Source organism: Pristiophorus japonicus, chromosome 20 (assembly GCF_044704955.1).
Source record: "Pristiophorus japonicus isolate sPriJap1 chromosome 20, sPriJap1.hap1, whole genome shotgun sequence".
NCBI lineage: Eukaryota > Metazoa > Chordata > Chondrichthyes > Pristiophoridae > Pristiophorus > Pristiophorus japonicus.
This window is the reverse complement of record NC_091996.1, coordinates 80193985-80211644: the sequence shown is the minus strand read 5'-3', so window position 1 is coordinate 80211644 and position 17660 is coordinate 80193985. Positions and strand designations below refer to the sequence as shown.

The 17660-nt window shown below is 48.8% G+C and overlaps 2 non-coding genes across 2 annotated transcripts; one reads left to right on the top strand and one right to left on the bottom strand.

Annotated features, from left to right (window-relative positions):
• Positions 1 to 1887: 1887 nt before the first annotated feature.
• On the bottom strand, positions 1888 to 1959 carry trnaq-uug (transfer RNA glutamine (anticodon UUG)). The gene has a single exon. It is a non-coding gene; the product is annotated as a tRNA-Gln (tRNA).
• A 12875-nt stretch (positions 1960 to 14834) lies between these two features.
• trnap-cgg (transfer RNA proline (anticodon CGG)) lies at positions 14835 to 14922 on the top strand. The gene is given in 2 exon segments: positions 14835 to 14870; positions 14887 to 14922. It is a non-coding gene; the product is annotated as a tRNA-Pro (tRNA).
• Positions 14923 to 17660: the final 2738 nt, after the last annotated feature.

Here is a 17660-nt window from a genome sequence, read left to right as displayed (position 1 = left end):
TGTTCCCAGACTGCCACCATCCCAGAATATTACACCACCATTGGGCAAACTTTTTAAGATCCTGAAGAGGTGCAGGTCCCACTTCACGAAGGATAGCTCTCATGTCCTGTAACTGTACCCCTCCTCGCTCATACCAGGTATCCCCAAAACCACTTAAGGTCGTGTTCCCTTCACGAGCTCCACAGGGAGTAGAGGAATCATGATCCTGCTCTCGCCTTGTCCGCTCGAGCGTGCTTCCCCCACTCTCCACATTACCGGAAGGTCGTGTGTAATGTTTTGGGGTGTTAAGCGTCTGAGTAACCGAAGAGGCATCCAACTGCTCCGCCTCCGTACCTAACGTTGCCATGCGAACCACACGGGTTCGAGGCTCCGAAGTCAGAGAAGACAAAGGAGCTGTGGATGGGAACGGTGGGCATTCTCCCTGTCCCTTCATCCCCTTTTCAACTCTCAGACCCGGAGAATCCTCCGAATACCACCCGGCTTTATCAATTGCTGTCTCCGCTGGCTAACCTAATACCACCATCTGCTGCAGCTTAGATATTCCTTTCTCTAGATCTTGTTTACGCTTCTGTTCATCAGCAAGATGCTGATCCAGTGTCAGAACAGTCCTGGCTGCCCCGAGTGCCTGAAATCACCAATTCTCTACTTCTTTACTCACTGCTGTTAGCTGCTCTCTGAGTTCTGAGACTTCCCTATCTCGAGCCTCAGCCTCTTCTCCTAACGTTTGAATCCCCAGCATGAGACACTGCAACACGAACGCTTTTCTCTTTTTATCACTTTTTAACCCAAACACTTTAATCTTTTTTAACTGGACACTCTCCACTAAGGACTGCCGTGTCTCTCTCCATCCTCCTGTCATTGTTTCCTGCCTTATCCCATAAGTTCCCCCTTTCAACTCAATCCATTCATTAAGAAATGACTGGACTTCAACTGGAATATCCCCTGAGCCTCCCATTACTAACTGAAGATCCCTTTAATCACGACAACTAAGAGAATGCTCACCCCTCGAACTGATGTGTGGGAAACACTTCTTCCAACAACTCAGCCAACTTTCTGCTTCACGTCGGGGTCTTCGAATAAACTAACGAACTTTTGAAAATCACGTCGGGATCACCAAAATGTTGTAAACGGCTGTCTTGCTTTTTTCGCTTCGTTGCTTTTAATAACGAATTACCCGCACACACTCCGTTGTAGTAAAGGCAGGATCGGGTCTTTTATTTAAACATTCATACTAAACAAACTAAGTATGAAAGTTACTGAGAACACTTCACAAAGGCAGCTTGCTTCGATTTCCGTGGCTGCTTGACACACACACCTTCCGAATGTCCAGTGTCTCTGCTGTCTGTGTCTCTACAGTCCACAAAAGTCTCATCTTTACACTGAAAAAGCCTTTGAACTCTTATTCTTTGCATTCAGACAATCCTGACTAACTGCTTTCTGAATCGTTTAACAGACAGACTTAATATTGCTTGTTTAACCTACAGATGTCATTAAATAGTAACATAGGTTACACTCAAATACTGAACATACAGACATCGTCAAATCGTTTAGTCCTGAATTTCCATTATTCCCACCGTAACAAGGTACTCAAATATTTAACATCCAGACAATGACCAGTTACTCATCTCACTGGCTGAAGGCACCACATTGTCTAACAGTCTCTTTTCCATCCAAACTTCAATCTTCCTGTTTTTTAATCCAAACTTCAGACTGCGTGCTGAAGCAAAGAGTTCAGCAATGCAGGACTGTGCTCATACAGAGCACACGATTTGACAACGAGACTTGCAGATCAAGCATCAATGACAAAGGCAACAAAATTGTCCACCAGCACCAGGTGTCTTTCACTTGTTTGTCCCAAATTTTCAGCCACTGGGACAACAAGAATTGAGGCTCCACTGAGATTTGAACTCAGATTGCTGGATTCAAAGTCCAGAGTGCTCACCATTACACCATGGAACCAACCACGCAATAACCTTTGAAACAGTTCTCAAAAACAAAAAAGTCATCTCCAACATTACACTTTGGCTCGGCCTTTTCTCATGTTTCGCGTCAGTTCCCAATATTGGGGATGTCCAGAACCATGGAACACAGTCTAGGAATAATGGGTAAGCCATTTAGGACCGAGATGAGGAGAACCTTCTTCACTCAGAGAGTTGTTAACCTGTGCAATTCACTACTGCAGAGAGTTTTTGATGACAGTTCATTGGATGCATTCAAGAGGGAGTTAGATGTGGCCCTGACGGCTAAAGGGATCAAGAGGTATGGAGACAACGCAGGAATTGGGTACTGAGGTGAATGATCAGCCATGATCTTATTGAGTGATGGTGCAGGCTCGAAGGGCTGAATGGCCTACTCCTGCAAGTATTTTCTATGTTTCTATGAAGTGCTTGCATTTCAAAAAGCGTTGCTTTTATTCATCCTGCGGAATGCATATTGTACAGATAATCTCAGCACACATTGTGCAGGCAAAGGCAGCATTAGACAACAAAGTGATTTCTCCTCCGCTGATTTGTAAAAGGTAACTGATTGTTGAGCAGACGATTTGACAACGAGACTTGTGGATCAAGCATCAATGACAAAGGCGACAAAACTGCCCTCGAACACCAGGTATCTTTCACTTGCTTGTCCCTAAATTTCAGCAGTTGGGACAACAAGCATTCAGGTTCTACTGAGATTTGAACTCAGATAATTGGATTCAAAGTCCAGAGTGCTCACCATAACACCATGGAACCAACTACACCAAAATCTTTGAAACATTTCTCAAAAACAGCAAAATCATCTCCAACATTACACTTTGGCTCGGCCTTTTTTTATCTATCGTGGCAGTGCCTGCATTTCAAAAAGCGTTATTTTTGTTCATCTTGCTGAATGCATATTGCACAGATAATCTCAGCACACATTGTGCAGGTAAAGGCAGTATTTTAGACAATAAACTGATTTCTCCTCCGCTGATTTGTAACAGGTAACTGATGGTTAGCAACATAGAAAAATAGAAAAAAACAGGTGCAGGATTAGGCCATTCGGCCCTTCGAGCCTTCCCCGCCATTCTATAAGATCATGGCTGACCATTCCTTCAGTACCCCTATCCTGCTTTCTCTCCATACCCCTTGATCCCCTTAACCGTAAGAGCCATATCTAACTCCCTCTTGAATATATCCAATGAACTGGCATCAACAACTCTCTGCGGCAGGGAATTCCACAGGTTAAGAACTCTCTGAGTGAAGACGTTTCTCCTCATCTTGGTCCTAAATGGCCTACCCCTTATCCGAAGACTATAACCCCTGGTTCTGGACTTCCCAAACATCGGGAACATTCTTCCTGTATCTAACCTGTCCAGTCCCGTCAGAATCTTATACGTTTCTATGAGATCCCCTCTCATCCTTCTAAACTCCAGTGAATGAACACACGATTTGCCAACGAGACTTGTCAATCAAGCATCAATGACAAAGGCAACAAAACTGCCCACCAGGTGTCTTTCATCTGTTTGTCCCAAATTTTCAGCAGCTGGGACAACAAGCATTCAGGTTCCCCCAAGGTTTGAACGCAGATCGCTGAATTCAGAGTCCTTACCATTACACCATGGAACCAACAATGCAAAAATTATTTGAAACATTTCTCAAAAACAATAAAATCATCTCCAACATTACACTTTGGCTCAGCCTTTTCTCTTCCATAGTGTTCCCCTCTTTACGTTCTGCTAATTATCGATGCAGACCAATTCACACAGATGCTGTCGAGGCTATGGGTTCTCAAGTGCCTATTTCTGTTTCACACTGTTCATCACAGCTTGTACTTCAGTCTTGCCAGGTAAAAAGTGCATTGGCGTTGCAATGCATTAATGTAAAATGCTTGGCATGAAAAGAAAATGCAAATTATTTTGAGTACAAAACATGCAGTGCCTGCATTTCAAAAAGCATTGCTTTTATTCATCCTGCTCAAAGCATATTGCACAGATAATCTCAGCACACATTGTGCAGGTAAAGGCAGCATTAGATAAAAAAACTGGTTTATCCTCCGCTGATTTGTAACAGGTAACTGATGGTTGAACACGCGATTTGACAACTGGACTTGGAGATCAAGCATCACTGACAAAGGCAACAAAACTGCCCACCAACACCAGGTGTCTTTCACTTGTTTGTCCCAAATTTTCAGCAGCTGGGACAGCAAGAATTGAGGTTCCACCACAATGTGAACTCAGATCACTGGTTTACTGAGTACAGAATGCTCACCATTACACCATGGAACCAATCATGCCAAAGTTTTTGAAACATAGAAACATAGAAAATAGGTGCAGGAGTAGGATTGCAAAAATTCATTGGACAACCCCCCAGTGTGTGGACTCATTGGAAAGGAAATTTAATTTGGAACTATCAACCAGAAAGTTTGGGATCCTAAAGTGCACATGGAAGAAACTACAAGTTTTAATCGAATTTGGAATTTTACAAGGCAGATTGGGTCCGTGTGGAAAGGGCTGAGAACTAAAGGATCGTTCAAAGAAAGCAGTTTGGGTATTGAAGCTGTCTGGGATATTGAAGCTGAACAAATTGTCTGGGGAATTGTGTAAACTCGAAAACCCATCTCCCCGGGAGACATTAACATAGCAACAATCAACCCAGAGATAGCCAGCCATCACTCTGAGCAGGAAACCCATCCAGCGTATACATAATGACAATGGCCCATCCAGCCCGCATGGAAAACCCAGGCCTCGGCTGACATTGCAAATACCAAAAATCTAATTTTCCCGATCAAGAAACAAATTCAAAAGATCGACACATCCGAGACAGGTTACCATTAATGGGCCCGCCAAAATATAACAAAGAGATATCAAGCCCGCCAAAATTAAAACAAAGAATCGGGGCTCATTTGGCACGCAAATTAGAACGGCTCCCAAAGTATAACTGGGGCCTTGTTTTTTAACGAAAGAAGGAGAACGGGAAGGAGGGAAAAAGGAGAGAGATCGCCGCAGCAGTTTGTAACAAGCCTTCCAGAGAGCTTGCTACACAGCCTCCTATACAGCTCTTCTGAGCTCCAACATCTTCAGCCTCGACGACACTCCTGGACCACACTGCCCTGCTACCGAAGGAGAAGGAAGAACATCATCACAGCAGAGAAAGCAGTTCCCAGTAACTTCGGACATCATCATCGCGGCAGCAACTGACCACAGCCAACGTGGTAACATCGAAAACACCGCGATCGGCAAATTCTAAGAACAAAAGTCCTCAAGAAGAAACCGAAGCTTCGAAAGTTTCCCCTCTACAATCTGTTCCTCGATACCAACAGGTGAAACATTACCTAAAGAACTTTAAAACCTACTGCTGACGGAAGAAAGTGGGTACTCACCCCATAAATCCAATACGCACCCTACCGCATCAGCGGACACCACCCAACTGAAGACTACGCAGTAAGAAATCTTCCACGATGTTCGGGGTACGGCAAGCAGAACTTACAGAGTCCAGTGAACCTCGAAACTGCAAACCACCGCCAACTGACAATAAGAGGATTGGTGAGCATAATCCCTGTTTGCCCTCGAGTTTCACCGAGTCAGAGTTAGGCATTGGGAGGTGGGAGGTGTATTATTTTTCTGTAACCCCTTTAAAGTGTGATAAGTGTTTTTTTATTCGAGTAATTACAAGCTCGACATTTTACGTTCTTGCACTTAATAAAATTGAGGTTCTTTGCACCAAAACCAATTGTCTCTTGCACTTTGTCACATCCCCAAATAAATCCAAAGTCTAGAACCCAGATAGTGCGAGCGATTCAAACCGCTCAGAAGGTCAGAGGTGAACCTCACCCCACACACCACGCCCGACAGAATGGCGACCACGGCAGGACTTTGGTATAAAGGATGTGATGTAGAGATTGCTGTTTTGGAGGAAAGAACAAAGATGGAAGAGAGGATTTCCTCCTATGTGTACAAGAAAGTGAATGTCACTAAGGAATGGGTGCTTGGTCTGTTGCGCGCTGAGCGTTCAGGAGACGCTGCGGCCCAGTGGACAGCCAGCAAGTACCAGAAGGAATCAGTAGAAAAGGCAATTTGGTTGTCCTGACGACAGCAACAGGTCCAACCCCTAGATAAGAACATTGAGTCACTGCAGGCAGAACGATGTGAATGTGCAGAAACATCACATGACAGGGCTATGGCAGAAGAAAGGTGTGGGGGGAACTCCGTAAACTAAAACATGGAAAGACACAGCGAATGGAAAGGTTCAAAAACAGCCAGGACTGTTTTCAGTGTCAGGTTACCGAGGCTAAGAATAATGAAAAGATACTGTGGGAGGAAAACACTCGCCTCACCCTTCAAGTAAAAGAGCTGGAGGATAAGTTAAGAGACGTACAGCAGCTTATAAAGTAGCCAGCACTAATGGGTTTGAGTCAGGAGACCACGGTCCCTGCCAGCAACAAACAAAAGTTTAACCCTTGCTCTGTGCAAGGCAAAAGGCAAGGTATTCCTAATAAACCCGGGAATGGCCCGGGTAAACCTGGAAGAGAAGGAGGAAACTGTTCAACCACCACCTGTGGTGCCGGTGACTATACCGGTTCGGCAGCAGGAGGGGTGAACGAGTTGTGGGGCGGACAGGGATAGCAGACCACCACCACCTGTGGCACCGAGTTTCAGCTTGGCTTGGCAGCAGGGAGGAGGGGTAGGCGAGCCAGAACAGCAAGGGCCAGAACCAGGGCCAATGTGCCTGGTCCGGCAACAAACGTTTGGCCCGCCCACCGGTGCTGGGGGTCTGGGGCCCCTGGAAAGTCAGTTTGTGGTTCCCCACACGACCCAACAGCTCAGGGCTGTGATAAGTCACCTGGGAAAGCTCACCCCAAAGGGGGACACCTCGGTCCACTTTATGGAAGTGGAACAGGCAGGGGATATTAACGTGTGTGATGATGCTGAGATAGCAAAGATGCACCTCCTCTCACTGGACGGCAAGCTGTACCAGTCCCTCTCTGCCGAGAGTAAAAGGGGGCAGAGGACATGTGCCGCTGTCCAGGAAGATATTCTAGAAGCCATGGACTGTAATGATGGGAGTCCCAACAGTGCAGCTCACAGGGAAAACCCGACAGGTTTTCGCAGACAGGCTGTGGCCTGTGTACCAGAGCGTCTGTGGAGGGGACCTCGACCGGAATCACCTAAGCCGGGATGAGAGAGCCCACTGGCTCCGAAGCCTGGTGACAAACAATTTACCACGTATAAGGACAAAGGCTGAGGCCTGGTTTGACCCAAGAGATCCCCAGGCCACCGAACAGGGAGTGGTCAGGGAACTGACCCGAGCTTACTGGAACGGCAGGGGGATGGAAGAGCACCCACCCAAGGGAAGGGTCCTCGAAATCAGACCTAGTCAGGACAAGAGGGAATGGTGCCACGAGGGGGGCAATCCCTCCGGTACAAAACGTACCTGTTTTGGGTGCGGAAAGAGTGGGCACTGGAGAAAGGATTGTAGAAACCCATGGAAGAGTAGCGCAGGGAAGAGTTCTCCTGCCCCTGCCCAAAAGACCGAGACCGAGAAGCCAGCCCCTCCCCACACGTTTGATACCTTTCTGACTGCGCTGCGAACAATGCTGGATGGCTCTGGGAGGGTAGCCACCGCCACCGGTACCGAAATCCCATCTGCCCCATCCCAGCCAAAACAGTGACTAGAACAGACACAGCCTGTTCCCCTGTGTTCCCTCGAGTACGATGCGTGGGGGAGACCGACCGTTCAGATGGAGGTGGAAAAGGTGAAAGGGACTGACCTGCTGGATACCGGTGCATCACGCACCCTTGTCTATGTAAATAACCCCGCCGCCTCACCTCTGTCTAACGGGGTCCCCTAGAGCCTGGTGGGTTTCACAGGCACCGAGCAGGTTGGCTCATTCTCCGTTCCGCTCTCTGTTCATTTAGGAACACCCCACACCAAGTGGACTTGTGTCCTGATGAAGTGGGAACAGGAAGGGAGAGGGATCCTGGGGGCTGACTTTATTCTCGGCCACGGGATCCTAGTGGATTTAAGAAACGACTGTCTTTGGGGGTCAGTCTGTACGGGACAGGAGAGTGAGGTAATGGTTATCCCAGAAAAACGGGGAAAGGGGACAGTGTGCACCATGAAGCCAAAGGAGTGTTACGACCGTGAATCACTGGTCAGTAACACTCCGATGGAGTACCAAGAGTATGTAAGGGCAAACCTTGCAGCTTTTGCCACTCACAAACACGACTGTGGGAGGATAAACGGGGTCGAGGTTAGCATAGATGGTGACCCTATGACCCGACCGTAGAAACAGTATAACTTCCCCAGGGAGGCGGAGGCAGACATGGAAACAGCCTTGGGTTCTTTAGTGAAACAGGGGTATTGAGACCAATAGCTACCCATGTGAACTCTCCGTTGTGGCCGGTTAAGAAACGGGACAACACCTGGAGAGCCACGGTGGACTATCGAGTACTCAACCGTAACATCCCCGCCTGTGCACCCACGGTTGCTGCCGTTGGATGACCTCATTGGACGTATCCCAGCCTCCGCGACCACCTTCACGGTGCTGGATATTTCCAACGGGTTCTGGTCCATACCTTTAAGAAGAGAAGGTCTGTACAAGTTTGCTTTTACCTTTAAAGGACAGCAATACACTTGGAACTGTCTCCCTCAGGGCTTCCACAACAGCCCCAGTATTTTCCATCAATGTATGGCCAACTGTTTAAAGAGCTTCAGCAGACCCCAGCAGCTGGTGCAGTATGTGGACGACCTGCTCCTGTTCACCGATGAGGGGGAGGAGCATGGTCCACTGCTGGCTGAACTGCTGGAGCTGCTGAAAGAAGAAGGGTTTAAAGTGAATCCCACAAAGGCACAGATCGGCCTGAAGGAAGTAAAATTCCTGGGACTGGCTGTGCGCGCTGGGGAAAGGGCCATTGACAAAGCTAGAAGGGAAGCAGTGCAGAAGTTACCAGCTCCCGACACAGTGACAGGAGTAAGATCTTTTCTCGGGCTAACCGGGTACAGCAGAGATCTCATTGAGGATTATGCAGCCACAGCAACCCCTCTGCTCCGACTCCGACACAAGGGAGTGGAGTGGGAATGGGACGAAGGTTGCGAGGCAGCATTTATCCAACTCAATAAAGACCTGCAGACCGTGCCAGCTCTCGGGGCTATTGTTGGGGGTAAAAGAGTTTTCCTGGAGGTAGCAGCCAGTGGGGACAGCCTGAGTGCAGTACTGTTCCAAGAGCGGCACGGCCGGCTGAGACCAGTGGTCTACTCCTCCAGGATACTCACGGATGTGGAGAAGGGATACTCCAACTTTGAGAGGCACCTCCTAGCCACTCACTGGGCTGTGAAAAGATCACTGATCTTCACAGGGGATCCCCTATCACACTCCTTACCTACCATACGCCCATCCAAATGCTCCTGGACGGGAGGATCAAGGACGGGACAGAGAGCAGTGCCCGCATTGCTCGCTGGACCCTACTCCTCTCCCAGATGGACTTAAGGGGTAAGAGTCTCTGCGAGCCAAGACTTGCAGCCAACATGATCTATCCAGGGACCGCCCACCGGTGTTCCATAGAAGGGGTATGGGAAATTAGCATAGGTTTTCGGGCTGGGTAACATCCCACAAGCCGAGAGATCTTTGTGGACGGTTCAAGAACGGATTTGCAGGTGAACGACTCACAGGCTGTGGAGTTTATGACCCAGAGGCAGGCATTGCCCTGGTGATTAAACTCCCCAGTACGATGAGTGCCCAGCACGCTGAACTGTCTGCGGTGGTGTATGTAGTCACACACCCCGAAGAATTCCCCACCCGACACACGATTTTCTCGGACAGTATGTTCACATGCAATTCGTGCCTGGAGTACTTGGTATTCTGGTCCCGTCGCGGATACACATCTGCAGACGGGAGACCCCTGGCAATTAAGCCCCGACTGGAAAAGATCATGACAGCCGTGGGGGAGGAAGGGAAGATCTATATACATAAAGTGAAGGCACATTCCACCACTGAACCCCGTAGCGAGGGAAACCAGCAGGCTGACATGTTGGCCAAGCAAGGTGCGCGCACGGGCAAGCTCTGGGATCCGTACAACCCAGGCCCCATCGCAGCAGTCAGGGGCAGGATTGGGATGACAGGGAGGGTAGGGGTAGCATTGTCCCCGGACCTAAAAACGGTTCAGATCCAAGACCCCGTCCCTAAAACTGTCCTGAACACGCTAGAAAATGGGGATAGGGTAGACGGCCCGTACAGAAGGCATGCTGTTCAGGGGGGAGCAATGGGTAGTACCCCAACAACAGCGGAGAGAATTCCTCCAGCTGGCCCACGAGGGTCCAGGAGCAGGACACCCTGGACCTGAGACCACTTGGCAACAGGTGGAACAGGCAGGGTGGTGGCCGGGACTCAGGGAAGACGTCCGTGAGTTCTGTGCCAGCTGTCTGGTGTGCGCTGCCAACAACCCCGACCCCCAGAAAAGGAAGGTGTCTATGGGACATATCAGGAGGGTAGAGGGATCCTGGCAGTCGATCCAGGTCGATTACATTGGGCCTCGACCCACCGCCCAGGGAGGTTACCAGTACTGTCTCGTGTTGGTGGATATATTCACCAAATGGGTGGAAGCCTTCCCATGCCGAACAGCCGAACAGCCACTGCCCTGGGAACAGCCAGGATCCTGGTCAGGGAGGTGTTCTCCCGATGGGGACTACCCCAGTACGTGGATTCCGACTAGGGGAGCCACTTCACCAGGCAGGTGATGCAGGAGACCATTAAGGTGCTCAGCATCAAAGAGAAATGGCATGTCGCCCACAACCCGCAGTCATCCGGGCCTGTGGAGCGTTTAAACCGCAACATCAAAGAAAGACTGCGAAAAGAGACAGGGGACTCACCCAAGAGGTGGGTAGAGGTCCGACCACTGGTCCTCATAGGGATCTGGGCCAGCCAGTCAAAGATCACGGGGTACTCCCCGTATGAGCTCATGACCGGCAGAGCCAGGCGAACCCCCACCCACGTATTAGCCCCGGTACTCACGGAAGGTCAGCTTAGGGAAGCGAGCCGGGACAGCTTTGTCAGGAACCTGTTTGAACACATTAAACAGATTCACTGGCAGGCTGCTGACAATATGGGAAAACAGCATCGGAGCAACTGACTGCGGTTAGATTCCCGCGAACACCACGAATGGGAGATAGGGGACCAGGTTATGGTAAGGAACGACGCTAGAGTAGGGGTTTATGGAGCACTGTACATGGGGCTGTACCACATTGTCGACAAGGCAAGCCCCATGATCTGTGCCGTGAAAATGCCTCGCCGTACAAAGTGGTTCCACATAAACCAGTGCAAACTTTTCAACCCCGGGACAGCAGCGAAACGTAAGGGACAGCCAGGAACAGGGAACTGTGTTAAAGGCAGGGACCCTCAGCCAGCAGCCCCCGACTGTGGAAATCCCACAGGGGACGTGGCAGACCCACAGACTGTACCCAGAGGGGCGATGGACTGAGTTACTGGAGGAGCTATCCCCCCAATCATTTGGGACTTGGACGCACCCCCAGGGGTCAAAACCCTGAGAAGGACTCTCCGCACACCACGGCCTAAGGCACCGTGGTCACCAGCGCCCCAATTTAAGTGGTTCAGCCCCGGGAGAGGGACCTGCCGTGAAAGGGTACCTAAGATCAGGGACCAGCCTGCAAGCAGGGACACCCAGCCGGTAGCCTCGGGCGTCGAGGGAGCCCCAGAAGAGATAGTGGTGGACCAGCCACTAATTGGGGGTCCCCAGCCCACGGCCCTCAACCAGGCAGAACCCCCAGGGGAAAAAATGAACCAGGCAGCCACCCCCAAAGGAGCGGTGTGCTGTATCACCGGAGGGGACATTCCCCCAATAGTGTGGGACTCAGACCCACCTCCGGTCAGGACACTCCAGGTCCTGCGGTACAGTCCGACCTACTACCGGCCCCGCTGGAAACACAGAGGCCAGAGATGAAAAGAGAAGGACAGGAATTAACCTGGCCACCTGGAGATGGGTGGCAGATGTACATAAATAATACGATATGTGTTAAGGTATGTTTAGTAAGAATCTAGCGTAGTGTAGATTATGCGTGTAATGATTTCAGGCACCACAACCGAAAAGAAACCACACGTCTGGAAGGTGTGAAACGAGTAGAATAGGATAAGGATGTTTATATGAATATAGAAGTTAAGAGTTTCAGCCGACAGCCGGTGACTAAATAGTGACAAATGTATTGGGGAAAGGAAAAGACCCCACCTTGTCGGCAGTAAAAGAGGCACTACAAGATCGATAACAACATGAACAGGGTCCTGTTCCTGCTCACCCTGATAAGGATGAGCAGTGACAGCTGAGGAGACGTGGAAGAATCCCCCATTTATGGTCTCAGGAGAGAGAGCACCGATCGTGACTGCAGCGGGTGACACCCCGGGTGTGGAAGAGCTCACCGTGTACGCCCACGAGGGAAGGTGGCCAGGGTGGATGGGGTCTCATTCCACCCACTACTCCAGCCAGGAAGGGTTTACCTCTGGGGAGGCCTCCGTTCCATGCCCCAGGATACGGGTCGTTGCTGCGTGGGTCAGTGTCACGGAGGGAAAACGTGTATGTTTGACTTGTAAAGGAAAGATTCCCCTGGGTAGATGGGGGTGGCTCAGGAAGCTGAGCAAGGATGCGGGGGATCAGCACTCTGACTGGGAAAGACTCGGGAATGACACGTACCGTACCATCACGGGGACACGGGGAGGAGTGAAGGTGTGTTAGAACAAGTGGTGGGAGTCTGAACAGGGAATTTACGTCTGCATGTGGTGGTCAGAGGAGATCTGTCCTGCAGGCATATCAATCGCCTTTGCCAGGCAATGGCAAGATGAGGGGGAAGGGATGGGGTGGGATTCCAGCCTACACGAGTGTGTGGTCCCACACTCCCCACTCCCAATTAACACCACCGAACTTATAGCACACATTAAGAAACCCCTGCCCACGACCCCGCCAGTGAGAACAATAATAGAAAGGTGTCCGACCACCACCAAGTGACTCGGGAATGGATTAGTATTGGTACCAACCGAAAAGGTGTTATACCAGGGGCTACATTATGCAGTAGCTTCAGTTATTTTAAACTTTACCGAGGTGCAAATACCTGACTGGTGCCCGAAGGAAACAGAGCAGCTATACCAGGCCCTACTCAGAGAAATGTTCAAGAACTTTTATGAGTTAGAATTTGAGAATGTAGACAAAACAGATATATACATCCCATACGCTAGGGACACCATGGGCACGGGAATACCTAGAAGGGGAACCTTGAACGACATTTTAACTGCATATCATGCAGGATCCTCTGTGATAAATAGCCTGGACGATATAGAACTACACATGCAGATAAATGGTCGAAAGAACCAACTGAGAAACATCATGAAAGAAGAAAACACAGGAGAAGGCTCAGAGCTACACGAGGACCAGGCTATGATGATCCATTGAAAGGAAATCGTGGCTGAGCTGGAAAAACATGCACAGACAGGGAATGCACTCATACGGGAGGATAGGAATGCTTCTGACCAGGTTGCACAGAACGAGGTGTGTGTGCTGTACGGGGCATGGTTGTTGGGCGAGGGCCGCAACAACCTGGAGGATTTAAAACAAGGTTTAGTCTCCTCCTGGATCAGTAACAAGCACCTCGCAGCCCTCCACCCGTACAGTAACTCACGAAGCCCGTGCCAGCTCGGCCTAGCTTCTGAAACTTACCCTGTCCCAGTCGATCGTGATGTTCTAATCACACCATCATGGGGATAGTACTAAGGATGTCGGTCATGGGTGGGACAGCCCTTCCCACACTGTATACAGGGTGGAGAACATTGGAGTCATTCAAGGAGGTGCACATGTTCATTTCACAGCAGTCCCACCCTATGTCATAAAGTGGGAACACGCTGTGACGGGTACTGACCTCTCCGGGTGCACACATAATACTGTGTCCCCAGCACTTGAACACCTATTCTAAACCACAGTGTGGGTTTAAAGCTGCTGGTGCACAGTCTATCAACTGTACCATGGAGGTAATGGCACAAAACCATGTCCCTCCACAGGGAGCATACATCGGGGGTGGGACATATTGTGTCACCACCAGTGCGCCCCACTGCCAACATGGTCACTTCTGGTGTCCGGTCAGTGACAGCAGTTTTTGCTTTAAACCCGAGGCAGAAGTTCAAGTGGCCCAGGAACGGATTGTCCCCATTCCTGAACCCTCCACTGTTCACCTCACTGTGAGAGAAAACATCACAAACCTGCAGGATTATGTTGTACATTTGGCGATGAAATTCCCCCACTACCCGAACAACTTACTGCTCTGCTAGCAGCTGTAGTAATCTCACAAAAACATTTCGATTCTCGAGAACAGAAAACAATTGAGATAGGGAGAAAGATTCTAGAGATCACAATTCCACCTTGGTGGGACATTTTCAGAAATATAGAAGTTCCTGCCGGGATCAGAATAGCTTCCCACTTTTTGGTTGTCTGTCAACTCGCGATTATTCTTTACTTATGGTGTCTCACTTGTTGAGTGAAACGCAGAGGCCGTCAGGTCAGGCACCAAAGGTGCTGTACGCTCCCTGACCAAACTTGGGGATCGCACAGGGAGGAGTAACACCATACTACCATGAACTCATCCTTTTTTGGCGTGGAAGCAAGTCATCCTCATTTCAAGGGACCGCCTATGATGATGATGATGATGGATACATTAACATCCCGACAGCTCATTGACTGCAGGAGTGGGACCGTATGGCGCTTCAGAAGACATGTCAAAAAGACAAAGTCACTGATTCCGTCTCATGTGCTCCTCCAATCAGGAATAGCAACAAACTAAAAATGCTTAATAATGGTTACACCTTATCTCCAAATAAACTACATAGTTGGCTTGTTGGTCTAGAGGTATGATTCTCGCTTCGGGGTTGTTATTTGAAATATGCGAGAGGTCCCGGGTTCAAATCCCGGACGAGCCCTTATTTAGCCGCGAATTTTGAATTTGCATCGAACTTTTGCAAAGAAGGACTTGCATTTCTGCAGCGTCTGTTAGGAACTCATGATGCCCCAAAGTGCTTTACAGTCGTTGAGTTGCCTTTGAAATGTTGTCACGTGAGGAAAGATGTGCCCATGTCACCTCACACGAACCTCAACTCTTTGTGAAGGAGATCATAGAATCATAGAAGTTTACAGCACGGAAGGAGGCCATTTCGGCCCATCGTGTCCGCGTCGGCCAACAAGAGGCTATCCGGCCTAATCCCACTTTCCAGCTCTAGGTCCATAACCCTGCAGGTTACGGCACTTCAGGTGCACATCCAAGCACTTTTAAAATGTGGTGAGGGTTTCTGCCTCTGCCACCCTTTCAGGCAGTGAGTTCCTGACCCCCACAACCCTCTGCGTGAAGAAATTTCCCCTCTAAACTTTCTACCAATTACTTTAAATTTATGCCTCCTTGTTGATGACCCCTCTGCTAAGGGAAATAGGCCCTTTCTATCCACTATATCTAGGCCCCTCATAATTTTATACACCTCAATGAAGTCTCCCCTCAGGCTCTGTTCCATGGAAAACAAATCCAGCCTATCCAATCTGTCCTCATGGCTTAAATTCTCCACTCCCGGCAACAGACTCGTAAATCTCCTCTGTATCCTCTTCAGTGCAATCATGTCCTTCCTGTAATATGGCGACCAGAACTGCATGCAGTACTCCAGCAGTGGCCAAACCTGCCCCACCGACCACATCTCTTGTATTCTATTCCTCGGATAATAAAGGCAAGCATTCCATATTCCTTCTTAACCACCTTATCGACCTGGCCTGCTACTTTCAGGGATCTGTGGACATGCACTGCCTGGATTCTGGGGAGGACCCAGCAGATTGGAAAACTGCAAATGTAATGCCCCTATTTAAAAAAGGAGGAAGACAAAAAGCAGGAAACTATAGACCAGTTAGCCTAACATCTGTGGTTGGGAAAATGTTGGCGTCCATTATTAAAAAAGCAGTAGCAGGACATAGAAACATAGAAACGTAGAAAATAGGTGCAGGAGAAGGCCATTCGGCCCTTCGAGCTTGCACCACCATTCAATAAGATCATGGCTGATCATTCAGCTCAGTACCCCTTTCCTGCTTTCTATCCATACCTCTTGATCCCTTTAGCCTTAAGGGCCACATCTAACTCCCTCTTGAATATATCTAACGAACTGGCATCAACAACTCTCTGTGGCAAAGAATTCCACAGGTTAACAACTCTCTGAGTGAAGAAGTTTCTCCACATCTCGGTCCTAAATGGCTTCCCCCTTATCTCTTAGACTCTGACCCCTGGTTCTGGACTTCCCCAAACATCGGGAACATTCTTCCTGCCTCTAACCTGCCCAGTACCGTCAGAATTTTATATGTTTCTATGACATCCCCTCTCATTCTTCTAAACTCCAGTGAATGCAGGCCCAGTCGATCCAGTCTCTCCTCATATGTCAGTCCTGCCATCCCGTGAATAAGTCTGGTGAACCTTCGCCGCACTCCCTCAATAGCAAGAACATCCTTCCTCAGATTAGGAGACCAAAACTGATACACAATATTCCAGGTGACGCCTCACCAAGGCCCTTTAAATCTGCAGTAAGACCTCCCTGCTCCAATACTCAAATTCCCCAGCTATGAAGACCAACATGCCATGTGTCTTCTTCACCGCCTGCTGTACCTGCATGCCAACTTTCAATGATTGATGTACCATGACATCCAGGTCACGTTGCACCTCCCCTTTTCCTAATCTGTCACCATTCAGATAATATTCTGCCTTCACGTTTTTGCCACCAAAGTGGATAACCTCACATTTATCTACACTATACTGCATCTGCCATGTATTTGCCCACTTACCGAACCTGTGCAAGTCACCCTACAGCCTATTAGCATCCTCCTCACAGCTCACACCGCCACCCAGCTTAGAGTCACCTGCAAACTTGGAGATATTACAATCAATTCCGTTGATTCCATCTAAATCGTTGATGTATATTGTAAATAGCTGGGGTCCCAGCACTGAGTCCAGTGGCATCCCACTAGTCACTGCCTGCGATACTGAGAAGGACCCATTTATCCCTGCTCCCTGCTACCTGTCTGCCAACCAGTTCTCTACCCACGTCAATACATTACCCCCAATACCATATGCTTTAATTTTGCAAACTAATCTCTTGTGTGGGACCTTGTCAAAAGCCTTTTGAATGTTCAAACACATTACATCCACTGTTTTTCCCTTGTCCACTCTACTAGTTGCATCCTAAAAAAATTCTCGAAGATTTGTCAAGCATGATTTCCCTTTCATAAATCCTTGCTGACTTGGACAGATCTTGTCACTGCTTTCCAAATGTGCTGCTATTTCATCTTTAATAATTGATTCCAGCATTTTCCCCACTACTGATGTCAGGCTAATCGGTCTATAATTATACATTTTCTCTCTCCCTCCTTTTTTAAAAAGTGTTGTTACATTAGTTCCCCTCCAGTCCATAGGAACTGATCCAGAGTCGATAGACTGTTGGAAAATGATCACCAATGCATCCACTATTTCTAGGGCTACTTCCTTAAATACTCTGGGATGCAGACTATCAGGCCCTGTGGATTTATTGGCCTTCAATCCCATCAATTTGCCTAACACAATTTCCTGACTAATAAAGATTTCCTTCAGTTCCTACTTCTCGCTAGACCCTCGGTTTCCAAGTATTTCCGGAAGGTTATA